Here is a 7,200-nt window from a genome sequence, read left to right on the forward strand (position 1 = left end):
CTTTAATCCCAGTACTCTGGAGGCAGAGATAGATAGATTTTTGTGAGTTTGAGTCCAGCCTGGCCTACAGAGCGAGTTCCAGGACAGTCAGCTACAGCCTGTCTCAAACAAAAACAAACAAGAAGAATACAAGAAACTAAACATCAAGAAGACACACAACCCAATCAAATTCACTGTTTTGTTGAGGTGCAGGGGTATAGCTCAGTGGTAGAGATTTGACTGCAAAGTCACTATTTTGTTGAACGTATTTAAGAGATCTAATAGATTTCCTGGGTATTCCTTGGGGCGTTTTAAGTGAAGATCATATCATTTAGATTCTTCGTTTTTTTACTTAGATGCTCTTTCTTCCATTTTCCTTGCCTCATTACTCTAGCTAAGATGTCAATCACTACACTGAGGGAAAACACACTTTATTCATGATTCTGAAGAAACGTTCCTACTTTTTATCCCATTCATCAAAATGTTTACCACGGGTTTGGGATACATAGCCCTTATTATATTGGGTATGACCATTCTTTTCGTAATTATTTCAGGCCTTTTATCATGAAGAGATACTTCATGAATTCTCAAATTAATCTTCCGCATCTATCAAAATTATATATATACAAGTCCACAGTTATGTGATAGGACTATGTTTACTGCTATCCATTTTAAACTATCCTTGCAAACCTGGAGTGAAATTATGTCAATTGTGGTATAAGATTTTTAATAGATTGTTGAATTCAGTCTGCAAATGTTTTACTGAGCACTGTTACTTCCATGGTTGCAAATTTCTTTCTTCTTCTTTTGTTTATAAGATTTTTTTCAGCTATCTTTTGAAATGCTGCTTTAATGCCCATAAATTGCTCTAGTTTGCGCTTATCTTGGAGAGTCTTTGCTTCTCTATTTTAAAGGATAGTATCTGCTGGAAAGAGTAATCATGATTAGCAATTCTATGCACTCAGGCTTGAAATGCACCCCATGCTTTCTTGGCCCTTAGGCTTTCTGCTGAGCAGTCTGATGTGATTCTGATAAGTTTACCTTTGTAAATAACCTGGCAGTGCTCTCTCGCAGCTCTTAATAATTAACATTATCATTTTGTTATATACACAGATTAAAACTATGCAGCCAGTTACTGTTTAGGTTAGCATGCAAAGTTGGAATTTATTGTCATCTTCATACACATGTTGTCACATTTTGTTCTCATTAATTCTTCCCTATCACTCCCCCAACCCCCATGCTCCCCACATATATCTCCAGATGGTTTGCTTTCTCCACTTAGCTCCTCCTCCTTTCCTAGTACTGTACTCGTTACCCTATTTTCACCTCTTCTTCCCCTCTCATGAGTCTCTTTAGAGTTTTGTTTGTTTTTTTGTTTTTGTTTTTCAAGACAGGGTTTCTCTGTGTGGTGCCAGCTGGCCTCGATCTGCCTGCCTCTGCCTTCCGAGTGCCGGGATGAAAGCTGTGCACCACTACTGCTGGCGATCCTCTGTCCAGTTTGCTTGCCTATAAAAACAGTCATATACGGAAAATACATATTTATATAAATTTTGATTTAGGCATTTTTTTAAAGTTTTTCAAGACAGGATTTCTCTGTGTAGCCTTAGCTGTCCTGGACACCACTCTGTGTGCCACCACTACCTGGATAAATAAAAATTTTTTGTTTACTTTTTTATTCTCCTCTCATACATTTCAACCACAGCATCCCCTCCCTTCATTCATCCCAGTCTCCACCACCTTCCCTCTTCCCCAGATCCACTGCTCTCTTATTTCCCTTCAGAAAGATTCATCTACTTTACTTGTACGAGTGTTTTGCCTGCATGAGAGCATGGGCCTAAGTGCCCTGTGCTGACAGAGGTCAGAAGAGGGCATCAGATTTCCTGAACCTGGAGTTATAGTTACGAGATGCCCTGCGACTGCTGGGAATCAAAACTAGGACTCTTCAAGAGCAACAGTTGCTCTTAACCACTGAGCCATCTCTGAAGCCACTATGCAAAACTTGAAATCTAAGCTTGTGGAGTCATTAAGTTCTTCTTTTCCCCATCCCTCTGATCCTATCCTTATTTGACTAGTCATGAGATGGTGACAACTCTATCTCGCATGCCTGGTACATATATAAAGAATTCTGTCTCCAGGGTTATTAGCTTACGCTAGGTTACCTTCATCTCTTATCTACACTAGACCCTCAATTCATCTGTCAGTTCCACTGTATGGCATTCTTTATGGAACAGACAGGCAGATCTTTAAAAATCCCATTAATGGCTGGGGAAGTGACTTAGCTTTTAAAGTACTTGCCATGCAGCAAGGAAACTAGAGTTTGGAACTCCAGAACCCATGGAAATGCCAGGTGGGCATAGTGGTCCACCTATAATTCCAGGCCTGTGGAAATGGAGGAAAGGGGTCCCCAGAGCAAGGGGACTCGTGTAATTAAAAACTCTGCGTATCAATCAAAGGTCCTACCCCAAAGACTAAAGTAGAAGAGCAATAAAGGAAGATTCCTGACATCAACCTCAGACCTCTACATATACCTACATGCACGCGCGCGCGCGCGCGCACACACACACACACACACACACACACACACACACACACACATGATATATACATGAAATGAAGAAAAGACAAGAAGTATAACAGCTTATACTACCCATTGGTCATTACTATCCAGTACTTCCACTAAAATAAGTCTATGACCAGTTTGTGGGGTCACTGGCAGTGGGATCAGGATTTATCCCTAATGCATGAACTGGCTTTTTGGAGCTCATTGTCTATGTAAGGATACCTTGCTCAGCCTTGATACAGAGGGAGAACCTTGCTCCTGCCTCACGTGACACGCCCTACTTTGTTGATTTCCCATGGGAGGCCCCACCCTCTCTGAAGGGTGGGGTGGGGAAAAGGTGGAAAGAGTGGGAGGTTGGGAGGGAGAGGGAACTGGGATTGGTGTGTAAAATAAGATTGTTTTAAAAATAAAAAGGAGGGGTCACGTGTCAGCCAAAGACAAAGCCCAGGCTACCAGAGGGAAGGTTGTGGTGAACTTGCCCTGGGCAAGCACCAGTGGCTGGGATGAGGGCATAAGGTGCCATGGGAGCGGTCCAAGATGGAAGATCAGAAACAAACTATCAAAGAAGACCTAATATTTCATATCATATCCATTAATATTAAACAACTTCCAGAATCAGAAAGGTATCTGCTTGAACATGGATGCGCATATATCGGACTTAATGCTGCTTTCAGTGGCCTAAAAGCAAATGATCTTTTTCGGTGCATCCTGCATGTGGCACAAGCTTGACTAGCTTCTTGCTTACCAATGGCCTTGATGCCATTTATGACAACGAGTCTGTCTTATGCAAGTTTTGTAAGTTTACCTTGGAGTACAGGTGACTGGAACTATGAGACCTGGGCCATGACCCGGGGTGCACTAGTTGGTTTTGGTATGGGTGGTTATACCCTATCCTTTTGGCTGCTAGGTATGACTCAAGCCCTCTGCTACAGAAAGGAAACATCTTAAATTACTGGATTACAGTTTCTAAGCCTGTCTGTATAAAGATGGCATTTCCCATTGTACTTCAGACTGTGTTTGCAGCATACCTTAGGTGTCGACAATATAAACTCCTCAAAAAGGCCCTTCGGCTACCTGAACCTGGCTCAGAAATTCATTGACTTGAAGCAAATATTACATCAAAAATAAAATAATCTGTCTCTTATATTAGAAATAAATAAATAAAAAGGAAAAATGTATCCGTAAAACATCTATAAAATTTTGTAATACTGTGGAAAAAAATAATAAAAGCCTAATACTGTCTAACCCACTACTTCCTCAAAGTTAAATCCTTCTCTAATGTGTTTCTTTATTTAGGAGGCTCCCAGGTACTTGGGTAGTTTGGGTCTTTGCCACATACCCTCTTTCATCTCTTCTTCAGGGCCTTCCTAGCTGCTACTCTTTCTTTCAATAGCCTCATCTCAGTTTTGCATGGCATCACAGCTAAGGGATCGCTCTCCACTGTTACCCTGATGCCGTGTGTGTGTGTGTGTGTGTGTGTGTGTGTGTGTTAATCATATAAGAAAATTATTATTGCCGGGCGGTGGTGGCGCATGCCTTTAATCCCAGCACTTGGGAGGCAGAGGCAGGCGGATCTCTGTGAGTTCGAGACCAGCCTGGTCTACAAGAGCTAGCTCCAGGACAGGCTCTAAAGCTGCAGAGAAACCCTGTCTCAAAAAAACCAAAAAAAGTAAGAAAATTATTATTATAAACGTGGTCTTTTTCCCGTTATTCCAATTATTCAATCTCCACAAGGGAGATGATTTCCGGGTACTATATGCCTAGTGCTAACAGTATTTAAGACAAAGTAGACACAATAAATGATTTCTATGTTAATTAATCACGGAATAAAAAAATTTGCTGTGTCCTAAGTATTGACAGAGTCTGACATGTACTTCACTGGTGATACATGAGATGATGTTAGTTGGCAATGGATGAATTATTTTTAATGATCATTTAGATGAATAGCACAAAATATGGCTGGCATATTCAATACATATGTACACACACATACACACACACAATCACTGACAAGAAAATAAAAAGTCACTAACATTGCTATATTTTGTTGCTTCTCTGTGTAACAGCCCTGGCTGTCCAGGAACTAGCCCTGTAGACCAGTCTGACCTTGAACTCACAGAGTTTTGCCTGCCTCAGCCACCTCTGGGATTAAGGGCGTGCACCGCCACGGCCCAGGAACGCCCAGGAAAAATTTTTAAGAATCAGCAAAAGAATACTAGAATGTACACTAATTCAAGCACATTAAACAATAGCACATATGAATCAAAGAATCAATCAAGTGAGAAATTTAAGACTTATTAAAGCTATTAATAAAAATGAAAAAAATAACATACCAAAACCTCTGGGACACAATAAAAGTAGTCTTATAGGCAAAATTTATTTCTCTATGCTCCTAAATTTTAAAAAATCAGAACACACAAATAAATGACTTAATAGAACAACTCAAGAATTTGGAAAATGAGAACAAACCAAACCCAAGTCCGGTAGCTGGAAAGAAATAATAAAAACCAGAGCAGAAACTAATGAAAAATAAAGAATACAATAAAAAAGTCGAAGAGCAGGTTTTTTGCAGAAATAAACAAAATTGGCAAAACTTTGCCCCAACTAACCAAAAGAAACAGAATCATACACTGTATTAGTCAGGGTTCTCTAGAGTAACAGAACTTATAGAATGAATGAATGAATGTGTGTGTGTGTGTGTGTGTGTGTGTGTGTGTATATATACACACACACATATATATATGGTGGGATTTATTAGAATGACTTACAGCTAATCCAACAGTGGTTCTTAGAATCCCACAATTGTTCAGTCCACAAGGCTGGATGTCTCCGCTGGTCTTCAGTATATGCTGGAATCCCTAAGAGGTAGGTAGGCTTCAATGCCAGTAAAGAAAGTGACCTGCTATAAGACCAAGCAGACAAAGAAAGGAAAGCTTCCTTCTTCCAAGGCTTTTATAAGGGCTTCCAGCAAAAGGTGTGGTCCAGATAAGGCAGACCTCCCCAGCTTCAAAAGATCTGAATTAAAGGCGTGTCTTCCTATATCAAAGATCTGACCTAGAAGTGGATCTTCCTACTTCAAATTAAACAAAAGTCCCTCACGGGTGTGCCCTTCATTTGGGGGCTTTAGTCCTTTCCAGATGTAGTCAAGTTGAAAACCGAGACTAGCCATCACAGATACTACAGCAATCCAGAATGTTATAAGGGAACATTCTAAAACCTGTATTCCATTAAGGTAGAAAATCTAAAGGAAAGGGAAAGTTTTCTAGATTCATCCAAAGTGAAACGAGAACTCAACAACCTAAAGAGACACAGAACAAATAAGAGGATCAAACAAGAAAAAAAAAAACCCACTTGATTACAAGGCCAGTCCTAGATGGGTCCACGGCAGAATCCTACCAGACTTTCAATGAAGATTTACAATCAGTGCTTCTTAAATTACTTTTTTTTTTTTGGCTGTGAGCCTAGCCTTTAACAGCTAAGCCACCTCTCCAGACAATTAATTTGAAGAACGGAACAGAAGGAGCACTTCTGAACTCCTTCTATGAAGCCACTATTACTTTACTAGGAAAACCAGGTAGACACAACACATAGAAAACTACGGGCCAATACCCTGATGAATAACAAGACGCAAAAATCCAAAAATAAGACTTGAAAACCAAATACATATATAAGAAAGATTATCTGTCACAAACATACTGGTTTTATACTAAAGATGCAGGGGTGATTCAATGTATGTAAGCCAGTAAATCTAACAAAACATGTAAATGGACTTAAATATAAATATCACATGATCAGTTCCCAATAGCTTTCTGAAAAAACAATCTTTGATTAAAATTCAACATGCTTTCATGATAAAAAAAAAGGCCTAGAGACTAGGATCGGAGGAAACATACTTCAACATTATAAAGACTATATATGATAAACCCGCAGCCAACACCATCCTAATGGAGGAAAGCTTGAAGCAATCCCATTAAGATCAGGAATGGGGCGATGCAGTCCATCATTCCCACTCCTTTTCAATATAGTGCTTAGAGCACGAGCAGCAGCACCAAGGCAGAAGGAAACTTGAGGTACAAACACGGAAAAAAAGAAATCAAATTATCCCTATTTGCAAAGAGTACACTGTTTCCACCAGAAAACAACTAGAAATAATCAACAATTTAAGCAAAGGGCTGGATACAAAATCAACTTTTTAAAAAAATCAGCAAAATTCTATACACCAGCAAGAAGGAATAGCTGGGAAATGAAAATGATCTAATGTCCTTCAACTGAAGGGACAGATAATGAAAATGTGGTGCATATACCTAAAGGAGTGCTATTCAGCAGTGAAGAAAAATAAAATCATGAAATTTTCAGGTAAATGTATAATAATATATAAAATAATATATTGAATAAGGTAACCCAGACTGAGAAAGACAAACAGCACATTTTCTCACATCCATGGCTCCCAGTTCCGAATCCTCAGATGAGGGTTTAGATACTAGTGTACCTGCATAAATTAGGAAAGTAAAAGGAGACTGGGGGGCAGGCTAGAGAGGGGAATCACAGGATACAAGTGATATCCTGGAGGATATGGGAAGATGGGGAGGGAAATTTTAATTGGGGAGATGGTGGAACATTAATACAGGAGAGATAAGAGATAATAATGACAAGGATGTTTG

The 7,200-nt window shown here is 39.6% G+C and overlaps 1 pseudogene; it reads left to right on the top strand.

Moving 5' to 3' along the window:
- Positions 1–3,076: 3,076 nt before the first annotated feature.
- Positions 3,077–3,639, top strand: LOC119804150 (annotated as a pseudogene).
- Positions 3,640–7,200: the final 3,561 nt, after the last annotated feature.

This window comes from Arvicola amphibius, chromosome X (assembly GCF_903992535.2).
Source record: "Arvicola amphibius chromosome X, mArvAmp1.2, whole genome shotgun sequence".
Taxonomy (NCBI): Eukaryota; Metazoa; Chordata; class Mammalia; order Rodentia; family Cricetidae; genus Arvicola; species Arvicola amphibius.